At 37.2% G+C, this 22,685-nt stretch overlaps 1 long non-coding RNA gene across 9 annotated transcripts in view; it reads left to right on the plus strand.

Annotated features, from left to right (window-relative positions):
* Positions 1–2,621: 2,621 nt before the first annotated feature.
* LOC108191741 (uncharacterized) overlaps positions 2,622–22,685 on the plus strand; it is a 218,731-nt gene continuing 198,667 nt past the window's right edge. For all 9 annotated transcript variants that reach the window (XR_012388139.1, XR_012388138.1, XR_012388133.1 and 6 more), the window contains exon 1: positions 2,622–2,769. This is a non-coding gene — a long non-coding RNA (uncharacterized lncRNA). The remainder of the gene's footprint in view (positions 2,770–22,685) is intronic.

Raw genomic sequence — 22,685 nt, forward strand, 5'->3', positions numbered from 1 at the left:
AGAAGTGCAATAAAATCAGTGGTGCAGAGAATTAAGGCTAAACAGCCGCCTCTGCAGTTGCAGCTCAGGCAAAGCTTAACTGTTGCAGCAGTGGTGCAGAGGGAGAATAAGGCTCGGCAAAGCGTCTCTGCAGTAGCAGAGGTGCAGTGGTACTCAGTATTAGAGCCTCACGCGGAAATACTAAGTACTATTAGCAGTGATATTTAGAGATGAAAGTAAAAAAGGGGCTCAGCTAGAGCGTCAATGCAGTTGCAGTGATGTTAATGGGGTGTATAGTTAAGTGGAGCACCTAAACAGTCGATATTAGTAAGTTTTGAGTGCTCCCGCAGGGACGTTAAATACTGCCTTTAGTGATATGTAAAGATGAAGGTGAATAAGGCATATGCTAGAGGGTCACTGCGGTAGCAGTGGTGCTTTGGGTGTGTAACTCTGCGGAGCATTTATGCGGCAGCAGTGGTGTAGTGGGCCATTATGGAGGCAACTTGTGCTCCCACAGAAGCATTTACTGCTGTATTAGTGCGGGGAGTGCAACGATAGTGGTATTTAGAAAATTTGTAAGTGTATGCAAGCTCATTTAGAACGTTCCTGTTGCAGCAACTGAAACTCAAGACAACCCCTGAATTGGTCGGAGCTGTGGTGAATAAAAGTATAGGATAGTTTAAATTTGGAGAGAAAAAGTTAAAGCTAGAAAAACAGGGAAGGGTAGTGAAGGAGCTCCTATGTTAAATAGGAAGGAAATGACTGAGTCATACTTCATACCCAATAATGCCTGATGGTGGAAGTTGGCTGGAGAGGATCGGCTGGGCTTCCCCAAGGTGATATTGCTCTTCTGTGGTGTAAAAATGCTAAGAGGTTTAGAACCAGGGCTGGAGTGGGACACCTTTCAGCTCTGGAGTTTCAAGCCTCAGACCAGCCCACCTCAGTTCACGACTGACTATATTAAAATAAGTAAATAAATATTTCCAAATCAGTTTCTAATGGCACTATCATGTTTTTTTTTTTTTTTTTTTTTTTTTTTTTTTTTTTTTTTTTTTTATTTTAGAAAACAACTGCTTTAGAACTTCAAATGTTTACAACCCTAACAGTATTATATGTCTTATCAAAAAATGAAAACACTAAATTACTCTAGCAAGGATCGAACCTGGGTCCGCAGCGTCTTAACCTAACGTGCCAACCACTCGACCACAACAACAACAACAAAAGAGAAAATTGTGGTAAAATAATTGAATAAAAAGGCTGTGGTCAAGTAAATGAATTAAAAAAGTGTCACTGCTGAGAGCAACAGATTCTGGAGCTAGGGACACCGCCCTCGCGGCCAAAAAAAACGGACCGGCCCACCGGGAATTCTCCCGGTCCTCCCGATTAGCCAATCCGGGCCTGTTTAAAACAGGTGTGTGGGGGAACGGATATCATCCTGCATCCCTTCATCCTGCGAAGATAGATCAGATATGGTTAGGTGTATTGTTGGATTGAAATGTCATACTTAGTTCAGAAGACTTAAATTAAAAAGGCTAGTGGGAATATGGCATCGAGGGTGTGGGCTATGTGAGTGGAAAAGTGTCATTTGCCAAGAGTGTAAATGTATTTAGAAATGGATGTGGAGTGTAATAGATTGGATGAGGGTCAGCTTCTGCAACCAGCTGACATGATCTCTGAAATGAAAAAACAAGAGAGAATCAGAAATGACATTACAACATGGTACATGTATGGCAAACACAATGAATTATTTTAGCTGATAACCATGCGGGGCGTCTTAATAAGAGCATGGGCAACTAAGTGTGGAAGTGCCTTTGTTAATGCATGGTACGAAGCCTCATTGTCGCAACGAGCAAAGATAGTAGAGGTAGGCATTTGTCCCTCCTAAGGATGGCATATTAAATGGGAAATCTGCTCGTCTAGTGGTCCTGATGTACCTCTTGAAGACAGGGTAGGTGGAATTATAGTGGAGTTTAAACCCCTTGGTTTGTATCTAACACAGAGTCAATTGATGAACATCAGACATGTCAGAAATGTCCTCCTCTCATTCGTGGAAGTCAAAGCGGGAAGTTTGTTTCTTTGCTGTTTTCACATTTGTAAGTCGCTTTGGATAAAAGCGTCTGCTAAATGACTAAATGTAAATGTAAATGTAAACATCTAACCAACTTGCCATTATAAGCTTATGGCTTATAAGTGTATGGACATGAGTCACTGGGGCATATTACGATTGGACTTCTATGCCTAATGCGTTGAATGTTTTTCAGTAGCAGAGTAAGCTTTTTAGAAGTTAAACTGCTATCAGATGTGGCAGTTTTTTTTTTTTTTTTTTTTTTTTTTTTTTTTTTTTTTTTTTTTTTATACTTTTTATAATTATTTATTTTCTTTATTATTTATTTATTTATTAATTTATGTATTTATTTATTTATCATCTGCCAACATCAAACCCTGAACTTAAAATTAATGTCACCATTTAGTAGTAATTGTGTAAATGTAAAGATAATAATTCATGAGCTTGTCATGAGAGAGGGTGGGACCATCTCAAATTTTGAGAGTTCATTGGATGGTGACGCTTCTCCTTTCAGCTATTGGCTCGAAGGAGTGTCAATCAAAGTTGCAGAAAAAGGCTGGCGGCCATTTTGTTTGCCAGAGAACTAATGTTATGATTGGAGACGCTACTCTATTGAATGCACCACAGCGATTAGTTTGGAGGATTAACATGGATGTTTATCAATGTATGCATAAGTTGTGGACTGATGTTTTAAGGATTGGATTGTCTAGAACCTTGATTGAGAGGTGAGTCATTCTATTCACGCTATAATCATCATTTAAAGATGGATGTTTAATCTTAGTTGTAGTTTGTGAGACTTCCCCTTGAAAAGTGTCATGTATGTTACCGCTGGTGCACCCCTAGAAGAGAGTTCAGCTTGGATCGCAGGCATCGAGAGTTTAGGCAAAGTTCATAGATGGTGATCTAGTTTTTACTGTGATTTTGTTAGAGAATTGGGTTGAAGACACAGAGATTGCATTGTGTGAGGCAATTTGAAGTAGAAGGTTGAGAAGTTGTAGTTGGATAAGTTGATGTAGCTGGAGAAGTTGTTGTTGTTGTTGGAGAAGTTGATGTAGCTGGAGAAGTTGATGTAGCAGGAGAAGTTGATGTTGTTGTTGGAGAAGTTGATGTAGCTGGAGAAGTTGTTGTAGCTGGAGAAGTTGTTGTTGTTGTTGGAGAGGTTGTTGTTGATGTTGGAGAAGTTGATGTAGCTTGAGAAGTTGTTGTTGTTGTTGATGTTGGAGAAGTTGTTGGTGTAGCTGGAGAAGTTGTTGGTGTAGCTGGAGAAGTTGTTGGTGTAGCTGGAGAAGTTGTTGATGTAGCTGGAGAAGTTGTTGATGTAGCTGGAGAAGTTGATGATGTAGCTGGAGAAGTTGATGATGTAGCTGGAGAAGTTGATGATGTAGATGGAGAAGTTGATGTAGATGGAGAAGTTGATGTAGCAGGAGCAGGAGCAGGAGCAGGAGCAGTAGCAGTAGCAGTAGCAGTAGCAGTAGCAGTAGCAGTAGCAGTAGCAGTAGCAGTAGCAGTAGCAGTAGCAGTAGCAGTAGCAGTAGCAGTAGCAGTAGCTGCAGAGCAGTGTATTCTTCAAATCGAAGATGACTGTAGTGAGAAAACCCTGGCTCTTTATAGTGGTTAGGAATGGCCTGATTGGTGGATCAAGCATGCTAATGCAGAACCAGCCGTGTTCAATCATAATCACGTGCTCCTCTCGAAATTAGTTTATGAATAAACTTCACATATATATATATATATATATATATATATATATATATATATATATATATATATATATATATATATATATATATATATATATAACAGCTTAACGTGGCTAAACATTGACCAGGGAAACCCAAATTTCTGTCAAACTTTACTTGTGATTAACGCTATCATCAAAAGAATGGGCCCTAATTCCATAGATGAAGTCAACTCCCTACTGAAGTCCATAATAAGGAAAGGCTTTACATAACTTTACAACAACCGAGGGAGACAAAATGTTAAAAAGGCTGTTCATAAAATTAAATTTTATTTACAATAAATTAAACCCTGCTGTCAAAAGAATGTGCTTGTCCATGTCATTGACATCCCCACAACAACACAGGGGAAAACGCTTAACACAATATTGTTCACTTTAGCTGTGGAAATGGGGCTCATTCTTTTGCTAGTAGTTAGGGCTATAATCACAAGTTAAATTTGATAGAAATTTGGTTTCCCCCGTTTGTGGTTAAGGTACATTAAAGAGCCTCTATTAAGGGTTTTTGAAAATGAGCTTCCATGCAGTATATAACACGGCACTAAGTGAATGAAAACATCAAAATAAGGTTTAAATCTAAAAGTCCAGCATGTTTAAAACTATAAATTTTTTAGCGAAATAGTTGACTCAGAGTTGAATAAACAAATCTAGTTGGGTTTGGATCTTTTGCTTGATGGTAATTGACGTTGACAAGGTACATCACCAAATATGTAGTTCCAGTTCCGGTATAATGTGAACACTCTTTCACTTCAGACACTAGCGGAGGCGTGGGGCATCACGCTACTGATCATGACGCGAAGATGACGATCACTGACCGATGGAGATTCGGCTGCGGGGAATAAAGGGTTAAAGTTCATTTTCACAACAATACCACAGTATAGCCAACCTAGTGCTGTGTTTGTTCCTGTCATTTTTCTGATGATTGATACAGTAACCTACACTGCAACGTGGAATTCGCCGGCCGTTTGCTATTGAAGGAGCAGCAGAGACTATTATGTATGGGACTTTGTCAATAACTAATACAGTTTAAATGGACCAGTTCCTTCTTCCTCCGGATCATAACATGTACATGTGATTAAAATTATTGCCTCGTTTTGTGTAGTTTGCAAAATATGTGTTTAATTGTGTGTTATAAGTTGTAATCACCCTGCACGGCTTGTAATCACGTATCGATTATTGATCAGTGCGTGTACTGTATCTCTCAGGTTAAATCTTTATGGGGCATTTCACATATTGCGTCCAAAACTATGTTAAAAACGTGACACATTGCATTCCTGTATTGGGCTCTCACATGCTTTCTGCTACATCATACTGTAGCCATGGTGGGCTTTTCTCTGTGTCTCGTGCTGTCTTGTGGCAGTCTACCAATCACAATAGACTGGGTCATTGGTCCAAACAGCGCAGATTAACTTCTCACTAAGGAGGGGTTTGGGAGCAAATGAATCGATGATCAATTCATATGGGAGTCGCTGGGATAATTAGGTAAAGATAAATGCATATTATAAGACAATGAAAGTGTTTTTTGACCTTGCATGCATATCAGCATGTTGATGGAAAACCCCAAAACCAAAATATGATCTTTTTTATTTCTAAATGGGGGCTTTTTAAGCCCCGTTAAGCATTTTCCTTATAAGGGAAAACGCTTAACATGATGTTTTTCATCTAGTTAATAAAATTGGGACTCGCTCTTTATACAGCAGTTAATGTTAATAACAAGTAAAATTGGACAGAAATTTGAGTTTCTCTAGTTGATGTTAAGGAACGTTAAGCCACTTTAATCTTTTTTCACGTTAAGCATTTTAGAATGTCCTGTCAACTTCAAATTCAAAGGGTGTAGATTGCAAGTAGCTACACTGGCTAAAGTGATTAATAACTGACTGGGTGTATTTTCAGGAAAACAAGACCAGTGCAGATCAGTTTTAGCGCATGTGCTCGCTTTGGCCTCTACAAAGATGATAGTAATTTTCCTGTGTCTTCTCCTGTTTTAGTAATCTTAGCCTGATTGCTTTTTATTTGTTCTAATCTATCAGTAGCTAAGAGTGTTTAGTCATTGAACTAAAATGTGCAGGGAAGGATGAAATTGTAAAAGCACTGTACATGGCATTACAATATTTAGCTAGGATGACGGGAAAGCCAAAACGTGCTAGACTTATGTCTGAGCTTTTTTTTCACGAGCCCCCTGGTTGCTCCTTTTTAGACCCTTGGCCAGACGTCTTACTATAAAGAGATGTCATGCACCAACAAGGGCCGTTTTTTCGAAGGCAATGGTGCTTAGGTTTTAAAGGGACCTGGTTCTTTTCCCAGTGTCAGGAGATTGATGTCATAGGTAATATACTGGCTATGAGGCGAAAGGACAATTTATGGTTTATGCAGTTGAAAAGTGAAAAATCAGCCAGGTCGTTACCATCACCTGGGCGCTTTTCCATGTTTTCTGAGAGAGAGGGTGAGAAGTTTGGGTGGAAAATGCATAGACCTGGTTTTGCTTTGGCTAAAGGAATCATATTTTTTGAAAGAGATCCATCTGCTTTTTTTTAATGCTGTGGAGGTACCGTCTGCTCCCTAAATCTTCTATCCCATAACCACTATGAAATAATCCCCTGACAGCTTGCCAAACTGGGAGAGGGGGTGGGATGCAGTAGGGTAACCAAAGCCGCCTTTGTTCACCCTAGTCACTCAAGTGACATTTAGTCTGACTGTTTCTCAAATGAGTGAAAGATGAATCTATTGGTGAGACTTGCTTCAATTATTCCTTACATGGTAGATGTTTATGAATCAGCTGCATGTGTAAAAGTCTGACATATCTGTTCTTTATGTACGTTAGGATAAATGTATGTTTATCCTCAGCACACTTGATTTACCTCAGGTAGTGTTTGTATGGCAGCGTTGGCACTTTGCAGGTGCCCATGCATTCGAGTACATTAGGTTTTTCCTATTGGTGCTGATGATGTCACACATTAGGTCATAGCAGTGTGAGGGTCCCTTGGGATTCCACTGCTTAAAATTGTGCCAATTAATGTCACATGTTCACAGACTGTCGCCTGTTTGTTTAGTAGACTCTCTGAAAAGGAAACACACTTTTAAACAGGACTGTGTGTTTACCCGACCAATGCTGCTGATGTCACTGTCTGCAACATGAGTGATTAATGTCTGCATTCGCAAACTTGGACCAAAAAGAGAGAGGAGGAAGATGGGGGAGAAATATAGAAGGCCAAACCTGTAAATGAACAACTCGTGCTGAATTGCTGATTTTTCTGTGTATATTTATTTTAGGGTTTACAGCACTTGATTTGTGAAGGTATAGAGGTTTTTACTGTTCATCAGAGAGATCATTTTGGAAATGTCATTGGTTTAACGTCTGTCATTATTTTTCTGTCCTTTTTTAAAGAGTTTTTGTTGCAGGTAGAATAAAATTGAATCAGAAATACGATTCGGTGAGAAATTAGATAGTGTTTGGAGATAATTGCTGTTTAAAATAAGGGTTTTGTTCAAGGACATGTGTTTTGGAAATTACACATTGCTCAGATTCTAAATGGCTTTTTAAAAATCTTTTTATGATATCTGTCTATTCATAATGCTGTTTTATTCAACCCATCCATCCATCCATCCAGGCTAGTTTAGGTCCATCCACCAATCATCTATTGTTTATTCTACCAGTCTAATTTTTACTCATCCATCCTTTTTTGTTTTTGTTCTAATAGTCTATTCTTTACCTTGTCCATCCATCTGTTTGTTCCATCAGTCTATTGTTCCATCTACCTATCCATCCATCCATCCATCCATCCATCCATCCATCCACCCATCCAGCGTTCTACCAGTCAATTATTTTCCATGTCCATTCATTTGTTTTTTGTCTATTCTTTACCTTGTCCATCCATCTGTTTGTTCCATCAGTCTATTTTTCCATCTACCTATCCATCCATCCATCCACCCATCCAGCGTTCTACCAGTCAATTATTTTCCATATCCATTCATTTGTTTTTTTGTTCCATCTGTCTATCTATCCATCCATCCATCCATCCATCCATCCATCCATCCATCCATCCATAATTTATTCTACCAGTCTTTTTTCTCATCTATCTATTTGTTTTTGTTCTATCAGCCTATTGATCCATCCATCCATGTTTTTTGTTCCATCCATCCGTCCATCCATCCATCCATCCATCCAGGCTATTTTAAATCCATCTACCAATCATCTAATGTTTATTCTACCAGTCTAATTTTTTCTCATCCATCCTTTTTGTTTTTGTTCTAATAGTCGATTCTTTACCTTGTCCATCCACTTGTTTTTTGCTCCATCAGTCTGTTGTTACATCTACCCATCCATCCATCTATCCATCCATCCATTTGTCTAGCTGTCTATTATTTTCCTCATCCATCCATCCATCCATCCATCCATCCATCCATTCTCTTCTCTTCTCTTCTCTTCTCTTCTCTTCTTTTCTCTTCTCTTCTCTTCTCTTCTCTTCTTGAATGCCTCCATCATTACAGTTAAGAGCGCATGTTAAGAGCATCTGTAGTGGTAAAATGAAGAGCGAGGTTTCTGCCACTTAAACATTTCAGCCAATCTGACGTCCTGTCAAGCACACGAGGGGAAGTGTCAAGGTATTTGTGCTGTGATTAACATAAGTGCTTTCCTCCATCGCTGCTATAACTAATTAAAAAAGCCAATTATCCCACTCAGACTGGATTTCCAAGAGGCACGTCCCAAAGGTTAACAGACAGCTTTAATCTGTTTTCACCCATGCCGCTCTCTGGCTCAGGCTGACTGTATCTAACAACCACACAGACAGCAAGCATTATAATGAGATCTGATCCCAAAGGGGCATGTGGCGCTCCTATTGGCTGAGCATCTCATGAATAAACAGTAGCATGTCATGCGGGCAGATATAACTTGTCCTGGTGTAAACCAGTTATGGATTTGTCAAGCCTGTGCTCTGCTAGATACATGCATAGGTACATTAGCACAGCTACACATTCATGGTCACCTTACCCACAGAATTTTAACTAGCTCTGCAACATTTCCCAGAGTCTTGCACTAACATTCTCTTAACCATAACAAATCTCAGAGGTCTGATCTTTGGGTGGAAGAATGTTGCCCAGCCAAGGACTTGCCCGACCGGCAGACCAAACTTTTCCATCCTCCAGCCTGCCATGACAGATTCACTGTAATCTATCAGATCAAAGGAGAACAGGCCAATCCGATTCCCATAATCCAGTGTAAGGGTGACTTTTGCACATGTTATACTGGCAAAAAAAGATAAATCTGATTTTCTTTTAAGCCTCCACTGTCTAGTCAAATAAGTTATCACAAAAGCAAGGGCACAGTGACTTGTTTTTAATGCACCAGTCCTTTTGCATTACACTTTTTCATTCGATGTCTCTTTTAAAACAAATGAAGGGCTTTTTTAATGAAAAATCTTTCTTTATTTTACTCTTATTGAAATAGCTACACACAATAGAGAGCAAAACACACAGATTTTTGTACCAAAACAAACATCCTGGCGATAACACTCAAAAGTTTGTAATTATATTGTATTCGTATTGCCACAGTTGTTCTTGTTTTTTTGTTTTGTTTTTCAAACAACAACTATTTTCCATGTCAAAATGGTAAGCAGACAGGTTAGCAAGGCTGGTAGGTAAGAAAATCACGTGACATACATCTTAACATGTAGGTTTACAACTGTCTAGAGGTACACTAGGGAAGAGGATGTGCACCAACAATGTTTTCCAGATTAGGTTAAAGGGGATTATTTTTAGATATTAGAAAGACTGATTTGGTTTTGATTGGTTCTTTTCTTTAACGCTACCCTATAGCCAGTCTTTTTAAAATTCCTGTTGTTTATTGTTTCTAAAATTGCCAAAAAAATATTGTAAAAAAAAAAACTAAATCACTGTTTCACCATCACAACTTGTAAATAAAAAAATAAATAAAACTACCACTCGCACTCATATAATTTAATAAGTGTATATATACCTGAAATATCTATACTAATACACGCACATACTCCTAATTTCACGTTTTGCAGTGCTTGCTCTCACTGGCCACTTTCTTAGGTACACCTTACTACATACCTGCCAACACTCCTGTTTTTCCCGGAAGTTTTCCGTAATTCAGACCCATCTCCTGCCCATCTCCCGTATTGTTCTGTCTTCCGGAAAACTCCTGGAATTCATGTTTTTAGCTGACAGGAGTGGCACCCGGTGTGGTCTTCTGCTGCTGTAGCTCATCCGCCTCAAAGTTAGAGGTGTTGTGCTTTCAGAGATGCTCTTCTGCATACCTTGGTTGTAACGAGTTGTTATTTGAGTTACTGTTGACTTTCTATCAGCTGGAACCAGTCTGGCCATTCTCCTCTGGCATCAACAAGAACTGCCGCTCACTGGATATTCTCTCTCTTTTGGGCCATTTTCTGTAAACCCTAGAGATAGTTGTGCGTGATAATCCCTGTAGATCAGCAGTTTCTGAAATACTCAGACCAGCCCTTCCGGCACCAACAACCATGCCATGTTCAAAGTCACTTAAATCACCCTACTTAATACTTCTGATGCTCGATTTGAAATGTAGGTTTGATCGTCTTGATCATGTCTACATGCTTAAATGCATTGAGTTGCTGCCATGTGATTGGCTGATTAGAAATTTGCATTAACAAGCAGTTGGGCAGGTGTACCTAATAAAGTGGCCTGTGTGTGTATATGATTTGTTTTTTATTTACAATTTTGAATACTTAAATACAATTGAAGCCATTTTGCTTAAATGTCACAGAACTGCAGTTTTATTGTGCATTTACATTTGCAATTTTGCTACCTTGTCATGGGTACACTTTTTTTTTTCTTTATGCAAAAGATTTAGGAAAGAAAATGAGGGTACAATAAAAAGTAATTACAAATACATATTTTGCAAAAATGTATGCATGAACAGAGCTGAAATTATCTAAAAAAAGGAAAGACAATTAAGCATTTACAAGTGTTAAACCAGGCTTTATTCTCAAAGAAACATCCCCTTTTCTCAGACTGTGAATGGAGATGTTGCCCATAGAGGCTTATGTAAATGGATTATTCACCCTTAACTCCGATTCTAGAGGTTCGTCTGACCAGCCCAACTATAAGTAGATCTATATTTAACAGTAGCATAGCTCTGGAATGCAGCCATCTTCCAGGCGTCTTAAGAATGACAATTAGCATATTGTGTCTGACAGCTCAATCATATAGCACGGCATTTGCGGAGATCGGGCCTTTGATTCGCTTAAGTAGGGAACAATTACAGACTGTGTCCATGCACGTTTTTTTTTTTTTTAATAGATCCCCCCCTGTACAATCCTACTGTACTGTAGTTTACACCCCCCTCTACATTCACACAGCTTAGACAGATGGCGCACAGTATATCGAGATGCCATTGAATGTGTGTGAACATTTTTTATACTGGATGGGTTAGCTGGGATGCTAGTATATACTGTATATGCAGCACTGGGAAAAAATAAATAAAAATGTATTATTTATTTAATTTATTCTCAAGAGTTGCCATTAATAGATTTTTAGTAGAGTAAATTATTAATTTGTGTTTCATTTTATAAACTACCTGTACAAACTGCTGGTCGTCAAATTTTCAAAAAAAAAAAAAAAAAAAAAGATAATTAACAGCATTTGCAGAAAATGACTGTATAGGTAAATGTGAAGTATTCCACCTTTCAGACCTTGACGATATTGTCTGATGTACAAAATTTAATCAGGATTTTTTCAGCCTGATCTCACGAGAAAACATAAGTATTTTACGTTTTGTCAGTTTAGTGGCTAATTTTTACCAGTTTATACAAGTTAACTCACACGAAAATGTACGATTTTAAAAAGGAGGCGTGGCACCCAACCCCACCCCTAAACCCAGCCATTATTGGCTGATGAGATAATAGAGCTAAATTGTATGAATTAGATTGTATGAATTCATACGAATTAGCCACTACATCAAAAAGTTACGAATTGCAGTGATATTGCGTTGGATTTTTTGGTTCACTTTGGATGGTTGGTTTAGTCTAGTTGGCTCTTAATTTTTTTCCAAATGTGATCTAATTTGAAGCGTTTAGCATCAGACTCCTGTTTATCCATTTCAGATAAAACTGAACAAGCCTTCAACAGGGTTCCCATAAGTCATATCTAGAATCTCTGGAATATTCTTGAAAAAATTTAATTTTAAAAGGTATATTGCAGCAATTTATTTAGTTATATTCCACTTTATCTATCTATCTGTCTATCTATCTATCTATCTATCTATCTATCTATCTATCTATCTATCTATCTATCTATCTATCTATCTATCTATCTATTTATATTTAGTAAGTCATTGGGAATATCTGGATTTTTTGCTTGTAACCTGAAAGAATGTTGTAATGCAGCATCCACAATACATAAATAATAATCATTCATTCATTTTCCTTTGGCTTAGTCCCTTATTCATCAGGGTTTACCACAGCGGAATGAACCATCAACTATTCCCACATATGTTTTACGCAGCGGATGCCCTTCCAGCTTCAATCCGGTACTAGGAAACACCCATGCACACTCACATTCTCACACACACACACACACACACACACACTATGGTCAATTTTAGTTCATCCAATTCACTTAGTGTACTGTATGTCTTTGGACTGTAGAGGAAACTGAAGCACTCGGAGGAAACCTACGCCAACTCGGGGAGAACATGCAAAAGCCACAAAGAAATACCAACTGGCCCAGCTGGGACTCGAACCAGCGACCTTTTAGCTGTGAGGCAACCGTGCTATCCACTGTGCCTCCCATAAATAAATACTAAAAATACATAAAAGTTTAATTAAGTCATAGATTGAATTAATATATTTACTAAATATAAAAAAAATACTGTACTATGGAAGTCAATGGCTACCGGTTTCAAACGGGTTTGGAACAAGTAGTGAAACAAACGGTTTTTATGCATCTTCAGTGCTAAATTATTACTATAAGAATATTAAAATGTTTCTATTGTAAGTTTATTTGATTTTCCATCATTATACTCGTGCTATTTGGTGCTCAAAAGAACACTTTCAGTTATCCTCCTGACGTGTAGACTTTAATGTTCAAAGTAATTATTCTGATCTCAAGGTTTTTCGTGAAACTATAATTTCCAACAAATCTGGCAGCAGTTCTTGGAGAGGATTACTGTAGTTCGTCCTTGCTCATTGACACTACACAAACATTAGCTGGTTTACATCACTTTGACCTCCATTGGATGTGTTGGTGTATTTCGTGATGCAGACTGCCTCTTTTGTTCCGTTTCATTTTCTCTGTAAGATCTCAAGTCTTGACATGCAGGAGTTGCTCAGATCAGACAAATGACCTTTCTTTCTCCATCTTGCTTTCTCAAACCTCAGTTAATTGTGCAGAGTTGTCTTCTTAGGGCCTGATTTCTAGATTTCATTTGGAAGTTTCTTGATTGTTTACATACAGTATGTAGGAGTTAAACTATGGGCATTTTTTGTCATCATACCACAATATCCACATGCATTGCCTGTATTTGGTGTATATGCTCAACATACATGAGTATACCCCTCACCAATCTCTTATTTAAATTAATATTTTCTATTATATTTTTGTGCATACAAGATTAGTCAGTACTGAAACCAAATCTGCAGCTAATCTAACAAAATAACTTATGATAACGGTACAAAATTAGTACACTCAAATTTAAATGTTAGTGGAAAAAAGAGCAAAAATCAAGTGAAACAAATGTCTACAATTATTCTGAATGTTTGTGGTTTGTATTTATTTATTTTACTTTTTTTCAATATTTCGCATTAATTTAAGTGTGTTGTCTTTCTATTCCTAAAGATGTTTGGTAACTAAAATATTATTTTAATAAATATATCTATTTAATTAATCAGTTTTTTTCAAATTCACCAAAGTATATTTATGGATAAATGGTTCAAAATATTCATTTTCAAAGTGGGGTGTAGTCAATTATGTTGAGCACTGTGTGTGTGTGTGTGTGTGTGTGTGTGTGTGTGTGTGTGTGTGTGTGTGTGTGTGTGTGTGTGTGTGTGTGTGTGTGTGTGTGTGTGTGTGTGTGTGTGTGTGTGTGTGTGTGTGTGTGTGTGTGTGTGTATAGTCAGATTTATTAGCCCCCCTTTTTATTTTTTATTCTCAAATTTTTGTTAACGGAGATATTTTTTTTTTCAACACAATAGTTTTAATAACTGATTTCTTTAATATTTAATAGCATTTGGCTATATATAAAGAGCATTTGACTAGACATAAATAGCATTTGACTAGGTATTTTCAAGGCACTTCTATACAGCTTAAAGTGACGTTTAAAGGCTTAACTTGGTTCATTAGGTTAACTAACCAGGTTAGGGCAATTAGGCAAGTCAATTGATATTGATGGTTTGTTCTGTAGACTATTGAAATAAAAATTTTGCTTAAACGGGCTAAAAATTAAGACCTTAAAATGAACTTAATTTTTTTAAAACTGCTTTTATTCTAGCTATAAATATTATCAGAGGCACTGTGAAATTGTCCTCGCTCTATTAAACATTTGTAAAATAAAAAAAGCCAAAAATTCAAATATATATATATATATATATATATATATATATATATATATATATATATATATATATATATATATATATAGCATTTTTATATGCAGTATTTTAATAATAAAACTAATTAAAAATTATTTAAGAATTGTAATGTTCTTATTTACTTTTTGTTGTTTTAATGTTGTTATTAAATCTTTTAAAATGTTTTTTTTTATATTGAAGCTGAATTTTTATTTAATACATCTAAAAAATTGTTTGTTTTCTGCTCAGGTAAAAAAAAATTTTAATAAATAAGTCTTCTGAAATACGGTTAGTGTTAATAAAAAAAAATAAAAAAAATGTGCTGCTTCATTTTTCTGAAAAAAGCATTTATCTGAAACAAAAAATCTTTTTGTACATTTGCTTTTTAAGTGTCTTTTTATTATCTTGTTTAATAACATTTTTTCCCCCTCTGAAACATATTAAAGTCTGTGCAAAATCAAGGTCACAATGTTTATTTTGCTGGCATACATTTGTTATTCTTTACAGCAACAATTAATACATGCAGGTTAATCCACTAAATCAAAATTTTCATTTTCGTGTTCTTTCTCTGTTGATGCCACCATGATGCTTCAGCCACAATATTCTTAACCACACACCTCTTACCAATAGATTTCAATGAGGTAAGGATGCGCAAAATAGAAATCCCTGCCTCCTACTCAATATTCCGTTTTAATAGAAGCACATTAACATATTAAGTAAAGGTCTCAGCAACTCCATGTGGTCTTTAAAGTATTAAATGGAGGTTTACCAAGTAAGTTTTGCAAATACTATTCTCACACCTTCTGAACAATTTACAGAAATACAGCCTTTTTTTGTTTTTTTAAATAAAAAATCCATCTACATAAAATTGTCCAAATCTGATGAATCATTAGTGGTTCTGTTTTTCTTCTTGGATGTGCTGATGGAAACCCGGTGAACATGAAACATCTTTAACGTCCGCTAGCATTAATCTCTCCTTGCACTCTCGCTTTTATGAATCAAGCCTACAGTGAATGAAAGCAGTCATCACCTTTTATTCAGCACGTTCTGTTGTGCAAATTTCCATGTTTCAGCACTTGAACTGCTGCCATTTTCCTCTGAGAGGGTCCAGATGAACCAGGGTGGTCATCAGACCCATAGAGCACATTTATCAGTTCTGCTTTTAACATACCAGATGAAAGCTGATGCGAATCCAAGTCTCTGATTAATGTGGTTTCTGTGCCATGGTTTCAAAATTGTACCCCATGCTGTACTTCACTACTTGTTTTCCAGCATGTCTAGACCATATTTGAAGAAAGCAGGAGAAAGTGAAGTTGTTGGTGGGAAAAACAACAAAAAACTGTGGGGTAGACTCCCCCTGGTGGTAGATGCAGCAACAGCACACTTACACAGTGTAATGTTCATTACAGTTATCTGAACTTTTACTGAACACTCATTTTCTCAAAATCTTAAATGCAAATCTTTAAATATAATTCAAAGAAGACTTTTTTTGGCAAAATCAAACGAAACTTCATGATGCACCCATCAGTCAGTGTACAGACTATGATGCCAGAAACTAGTCTAATAATACTGTTAATTTACGTTTTTATTAATTGAATGCATACACATTTATGTAATGTTTTATTTTAATGTAAAAATGTATTTAATTTAATATAAAATAATTATAATTAAAGACTTTTTTTTTTTTTTTTTTTTTTTTTTTAGGAAAAGAAGAAATGTACAATATAAATCAGGAAGTGATCTGTAAGAGACTGGAAAACAAGTACATACAGTTCCAAAGTGATGAAAGTGCTGGCAGCTAGCTCTCTACAACTCTCACATGGTCTTGCTAAACAGTCAAGTAAAAGTATTGACAGTGACACTCAATCTAGTAACAAGCAACTGCAAAGTACAACCTCAGAGTTGTTTACTAATATAAGATTATATCTTTTCAGTTCCGTTTTTAACTAACACTCACTCAATATTCATAGAGAACATTGAGCTGAATCTTGACTACAAAATTAAATGGCAAATTAAATAATAATAAAAAAATTGCAATTATATGTTCCCCTAAATTGCACACCCCTAAAGTATAAACACTTTGATGCTTGTACCAATACATAAAATCATATTTGTAATCATTGTAATGGCCAGATCACTTTATAAAAAAATAAAATAAATAAATAAATAAATACATAGTTATTTCTTCTTCAGAAAAATTGTGTCACTCTCAGATTAAAACCACTTATATGCTCGATAGCTGTAGTGTCTACTGTATATACACAACAACCTTTTTCTCTTTTGAAAATAATAATGTGCAACCTTTGTAAGGCTGCTTTGAAACAATGAATATTGTGAAAAATTGTTCATTAGTCACTACATTAAAAATGGAGAACACAACTTTAAAACTAAATAAATGTGTAACCTGTAGCGTGAAATTTTTTTGCAACCTTGCAATAGAGTATGTACAGCATAGGCTATACTGCAAGTATAGTATTGAACCGAATTATTTATATTACTAAACTTGCATTTTGAACTGTGTTTTGCTGCTTGCTTTTGTGTACCATTTTTGCAACATTTCCCTGTGAATGTACACAATATACTGACACAGAGGAGAAGACACTGTTGAATGAAGTTCATTATTTTTGAAGTTTATTTTAAGTTCATTATTTTTGAAGTTTTTTTTGAAGTTCATTATTTTTGTTTTATGTGCCCATGAAAGAAGCTTGATATTATGTCAAATAAACCACTGAAGGCACATGGACTGTATTGAGGATGTTTTTTGGTACCTTTATTGACTTTGAATGAATTGGGAGCTGTTTATGGAGGATGATGTAGCTTTCAGATTGCACATTAAATAGCTTAATTTGTATTCTGAAACCAAACAAAGGTTTCAGGATTTTGGAATGACATGAGGGTGATTTATTTACATAATTTTCATTTTTGGTCTAACCGGCTCTTTAAAGTTGCCATGAAACAAAGGTTAAGATTATTTCCATTGTTGACATGTATCTATTTGAAAAAGTTCTGAAATGTAGGGTGGTGCATGATTTTGTCCTTTGGAGACTGATTGGATAGTCGGACGTTGCTAACAAAATGGAGAAAAATGGACAAAGCCAGAGCAGAAACAAGGCTTACCCTGATAGTCCCTTCCTAAAATACAGATAGCTCCACCCTAAAGAAATTCCATGTGACTAGAAGTGAAGAAAAGTCATTTAAGGTGGAAGAGAAGGTTATTATATTTGATTAAAGATTATTGTTTTTATTTTATTGATTATTGTTGAATTATTGTTTATAACAAGCGCTACTTTATAGAAAAATAAGAAGAGCCAACTTTGAATTCCTTGCGACTTTAGCAAAAAGAGTGAATAATTGAAGAAATTGGTTTAGGTCCGCAGGAATCTGGTTCCGAAAATGGAGTTCAGATCCTTAGCAATTGTGAAAAAAAATGTATTAAGGAATATCAGAGCTGGTAAACCTGAGAGATCAGGGTTAAGCCTCAGATCAGCATTAGCCACAGGGGACGGCTGTGACTGATCTCCCTTCTGTCTGCCAGGAGGTCCGGCTGGTGGGTCCAAGCCTGAGTTCTGTCTGGGTAACTTGCCCCTGGGACGAGTCAAAGGGAGCCTCAGGGAGCGGATTGTTTGGTCTCTGGGTGCTGTCCTCACGGGGGTTCCCAAAGACCCCAACCCCCATCAAGCTTTGAACTCGTATCATAACAAATGGGGCGTAAATTATAGACACACAACCACTTCTGCTGGTGTGATTTGCTTTTGGATTTGGAAAGGTGCACTGGCTTCTGCTTGACCAATCATGTGGAAGTGTAATTGTATTTGTGCGAGTTCATATTTTGGTCCTCATTTAAAAGCTATTTGGTGACATTTACCAAAACAGACTTCAGCGCAGTCAACGTTTAAATAAAATACACGGCATCCAATTCAAAAGGTCGTTCAAATTGTTGTGCTGAAATGTATTTATTTATTTATTTCTGCTCAAATTCGCAGCAGACTGGAACATTGGATTCGATTGCACAAAAGCATTCTGGATCCTTTTAGGAAAGCCCAGTCTTTTAACCGTTACATACGTTTAGTGCATCATTAAATCATTCAAAAAAGCATTTTAGCATTTGCATGCGACCGCACTCTCCTCATCTCTCCCTCATCAACCCACTCAGATTTCACTGAAATGAGCATCGCAAAGTAGCACATCATGGAAACCGTTTTCCACAACGAGCCTCATCAAAACAGCAAACAGATTTTTAGTAAGTTAGCCAGCTTTGTCGGTTCTAATTGAATAAAATGTTCTCGAGTGAACTTTTGCTGAATGTCTCCGCGATGGCACCATTTGTTCTTTTATGTCCTCGCAAAGTTTTTTATTGTAACACTTTGCTATAAGGTTTTACGTTGACTTTAAATGAATTGGCTGTAAAGTGAACCTGAGAAAAAAGTGTGGCTATTTACTGCTGCAATTTACCATGATTATTTTTTTTAGCATCACATTTTATCCTTTTTTCTTCTCCAGTTCCAAAAGCCCATTTTCTTATTGAATAATTGTAAGAGTTTTTTTTTTTTTCAGGAATACATTTGAAAGGTAGTTTACTTTTATGATAGAATTGTTTTGCAAGCATAAATGAACAGTCTTATAAACCATTTCAATGTAGTGATGTCATTGGCCCATGAACATTTCCTGCTTTTTATCATACTATTTCATAACTGTAACAAGAGGCAGCTCAATCATAACTTAACATTAAAAAAGCTATCATAACATTATTTATCAATATGTAGACCTTTTTTTGGATTCTTAGAAGCTACAGAAAATAAAAATGTAAAACAGGAAATACATTAGGACCATTGTTATTCTTTAAATTTTTTATAAATGGTTTATACAGCAATGCGTAACTATTTCATGTTAGTGGCTAACATGAAATCTTAATCCAAATGTACAATTGCATTAGTATGTTTTGGTACGATCTGCATTGGCTCTAATTTGACACACCGTAAAATAGTTAATTTTACTTTCTGAAACTTCCTATTATCTTATATAGTTTATATAGGTGTTTATTATTTTCTTAAACAACAAACCTTTGTTTTATGATTTTAAGATTATCTAAATCCGTAGTCCACAAACCCTGGACCTATACCAAGCTGTGAATCAATTAGCACTGGGCCCATTTTTATTTATTATCTGAGTCTGAACGATCTTTTATTTTTAAAAAAGCCAAAATTTGACCCACAAGCTAGCAAAGTGAGTAAGGGTGCTTTCACATCTGTAGTTCGGTTCATTTGGTCAGGACCAAGGCCAATAAATGATACAATGTTGGATTTTCTGCCATCTTTGGGTAGTTTTCACAGCACACTGATTGCTTTAGTCTGAACCAGTTGAAAAGAACCAAAATGCAATCATCTGACAAAATCCACATCACTCATTGGCCAGATGTTGTTGAACATAGTTCCTAAACTGCTTATTGATTGGTCAGAATTCACATGCGACAAACAGCTAATAAACTCCCGCAAGTAAACAAACCGGCAGAAACAAAATGTCACTTTTTAATATGGAGGGACGACTGCGCTGACTGATTGTATCCCTGCTTTAGACAAACTAAACATTTTGAGAATGAAGCGCGACCGTGGCTGGAAAACAATGTTTTAATGCATTGTACGTCACTTCAATAGGAGGCGTGAATTAATTTAGCTAAACTGCGACATGGTCATCTTGCGGAAATATTATCAACGATTCATCAGGTAATGATTTTACCTCTCTCTCTCTTTGTTGGTAAAGCGCTGTCAACAAATATTTTCCCTCCATATTCCATAATGTACAGTGCATCGGCCTACGGCAGCTGGATTAGTCCAAAAGGCGCAGTACTTTTTGCGGTTGGGTCTGTTTTAGTTTGGATCATATTCTCACCACTCCAGGGTTCGTTTGAAAGCCTACTGAGACCTGCTTGAAGACGTGGTCTCAGTACGTTTTTTTGGTCCGCTTTTGGTGCGCACTTGAGTACGGTTGCTCCATTCACACCTGCCCAAACGAACCGCACCAAGAGGGAAAACAAACTCTGGTGTTATTCAAACGAACTAAATAAGGCAGGTGTGAAAGCACCCTTAGAAACAGACAACATTGGAAAGTTTCGTTGTGAAGGGAAAAAGGCAGAGTGAAGGACCCACAAACTGCCAAGGAGTGCACCCGCAACCCATTTGTCAACAAATCAGGTAAATCCAGCATGTCTGTGCAGGAAAACGATCAACTGCTGGAGATCGCAAATATATTTCATATTTTCCACGTACTAGTTCAATATTTCCATTGGAGGCGCGCATATTGGTAGTGATGCACATGCGGCACCCGGTTAAAAACATCTCAAGTTTTCAGAATCCTACAAGTGTACAGTGAGTCACATGACAAAAACTGACCAATCAGCTTTATACTTTGTATGGAATATACACATTTCAGTTGTCTAATTATCCTAGACAAACACAGAGCACCCAAACATGGCAGTGCATAATTTTCTCCATAAAAAACTTGTATCAGAGTTGCAGCAGTGTTTTGTCAGCCTGTCATGAGAACCGTTAATGGTAGCCTAGCAATTTACTCACAGCCCCCCACACCCCCTGGGGTTATGGTAAAATTGTCAACGTTGACCGGTCCGCAATGATAAAAAGGTTGGGGACCACTGATATAAATAGCTTTTATTGAATAAAACATTAGATTAGATTCAATTTTATCGTAATTGTGCAAAGTACAGTACAGAGCAAATGAAATGCAGTTAGTATATACATGTATAAACTATGTATATACAACTTTACGGAATATAGTGCCAGGTAGATGAGGTTAAATGTGGGTAGGTGGGGTGGCCGAGACCAGCTCAATGCAACTAATGGAAATAGGGTTGTTACAAAACTGGAATTCGATACCAATCGGTACTGAAGTTTTAAGCACTGTTGAGCATGTTCTCAACAGAAATGACTGTGATTGGCTGTGAAGGTCATCGGTTCACAGAACTCACCGCTGTTTACTGTGTGTAACCACAGATACAGGGACACTGGTGCGTTTCAAAGTGATGGCGATCAGCTGGTTTGTCTATAAGCTGACATACGAGCGATCCACCGATGAATTGTGGCTTTAAAATGCTCCAGTGTCCCTGTATCTGCGGTTACAGTCAGTAAACAGTGGTGAGTTTGGTGAACTGATGACCTTCTCTGCCAATCGCAGTCATTTCTGTTGAGCATGTGAACACAATGGAAAATCAGCTGTGTTTAAATACATGCTCCATAGCTCTTAAATGTCAGCAAGAAATGGACATTTTTAAAATTTCAGTGCAGATTAGTATTGAATTCCAGTATTGTGACAACCCTAACTGGGAATAACATACAATATGTAGGAATATAGATATAAACATACTAAAGTAAACACACACTCTGCTCTAAACAGGCCACACACTTCTAATTTCAAGATAATTAGTTGCACAAATGATAATCAAAATGCATCGTTGTAAAACGTTGATGGATTTGAAACTTTTATGGTCATAAAGGGTGTCTGAGGACCGTGAAGGCTGTGACAATGATTAATGGAGTGCTAATGCATAAAGGGACCCCACAACCGGGGTTTCACAAGGACACAGGCCACGTCCCCAGATCATCTCTTTATAATCCAAACCCACCCAGTCACATACTGTCACACCTGCTTGCCAATCACCCATTTCTTCCCACATCACACTTCTCTTTCTTCCTCTGTGGATCTGTATGATCCTCAAAAGGAGGTGGCACCATAGAAAATCGGCTCTAATGAAACAGGAAAAGGGGCTCCCATAAAAGCAGCGAAGCAAATTGCACTCATGTTTATGTTGCGCGGCGCGGATCAAAGACATGGGCCGGGTGATGATTGATGGGAGTGTTGCCCAAATCCGAGAAGATGTTGATGGGATGGTCAGAAGCTTGTGAGTGTGGTCTTTCCTGGAGCTAATTAATCCCTTCGGACCCCAGATGCCACTGTAAATTTGGTGGCTGGTGGCCTAATGGTACTGTGGGCGATGTAGAAGTTTCTGGAAGGCCATATGGCAGCTGGTACGGGGTGAAGATTGCAGATTTGGCGAACATACTGGCCCTGTTTGAGTCATTGGTGCCAGTAAGTGTGAGGGTTACTAAGTGGCACCAGAATGATTTGCTACGTCAACTTCTTCTGTACTATGTGTGTGTGTGTGTGTGTGTGTGTGTGTGTGTGTGTGTGTGTGTGTGTGTGTGTGTGTGTGTGTTCGGGACATGGTGATTAATGAGTCTACAGATGCATACAGACAGGCACTGGAGCTGTGACAAATAAACAGTAAATCTCAATCTATTTTTCTGCATCGCACACACATACACACACACAAGTT

This window comes from Danio rerio, chromosome 12 (genome assembly GCF_049306965.1).
Source record: "Danio rerio strain Tuebingen ecotype United States chromosome 12, GRCz12tu, whole genome shotgun sequence".
NCBI lineage: Eukaryota > Metazoa > Chordata > Actinopteri > Cypriniformes > Danionidae > Danio > Danio rerio.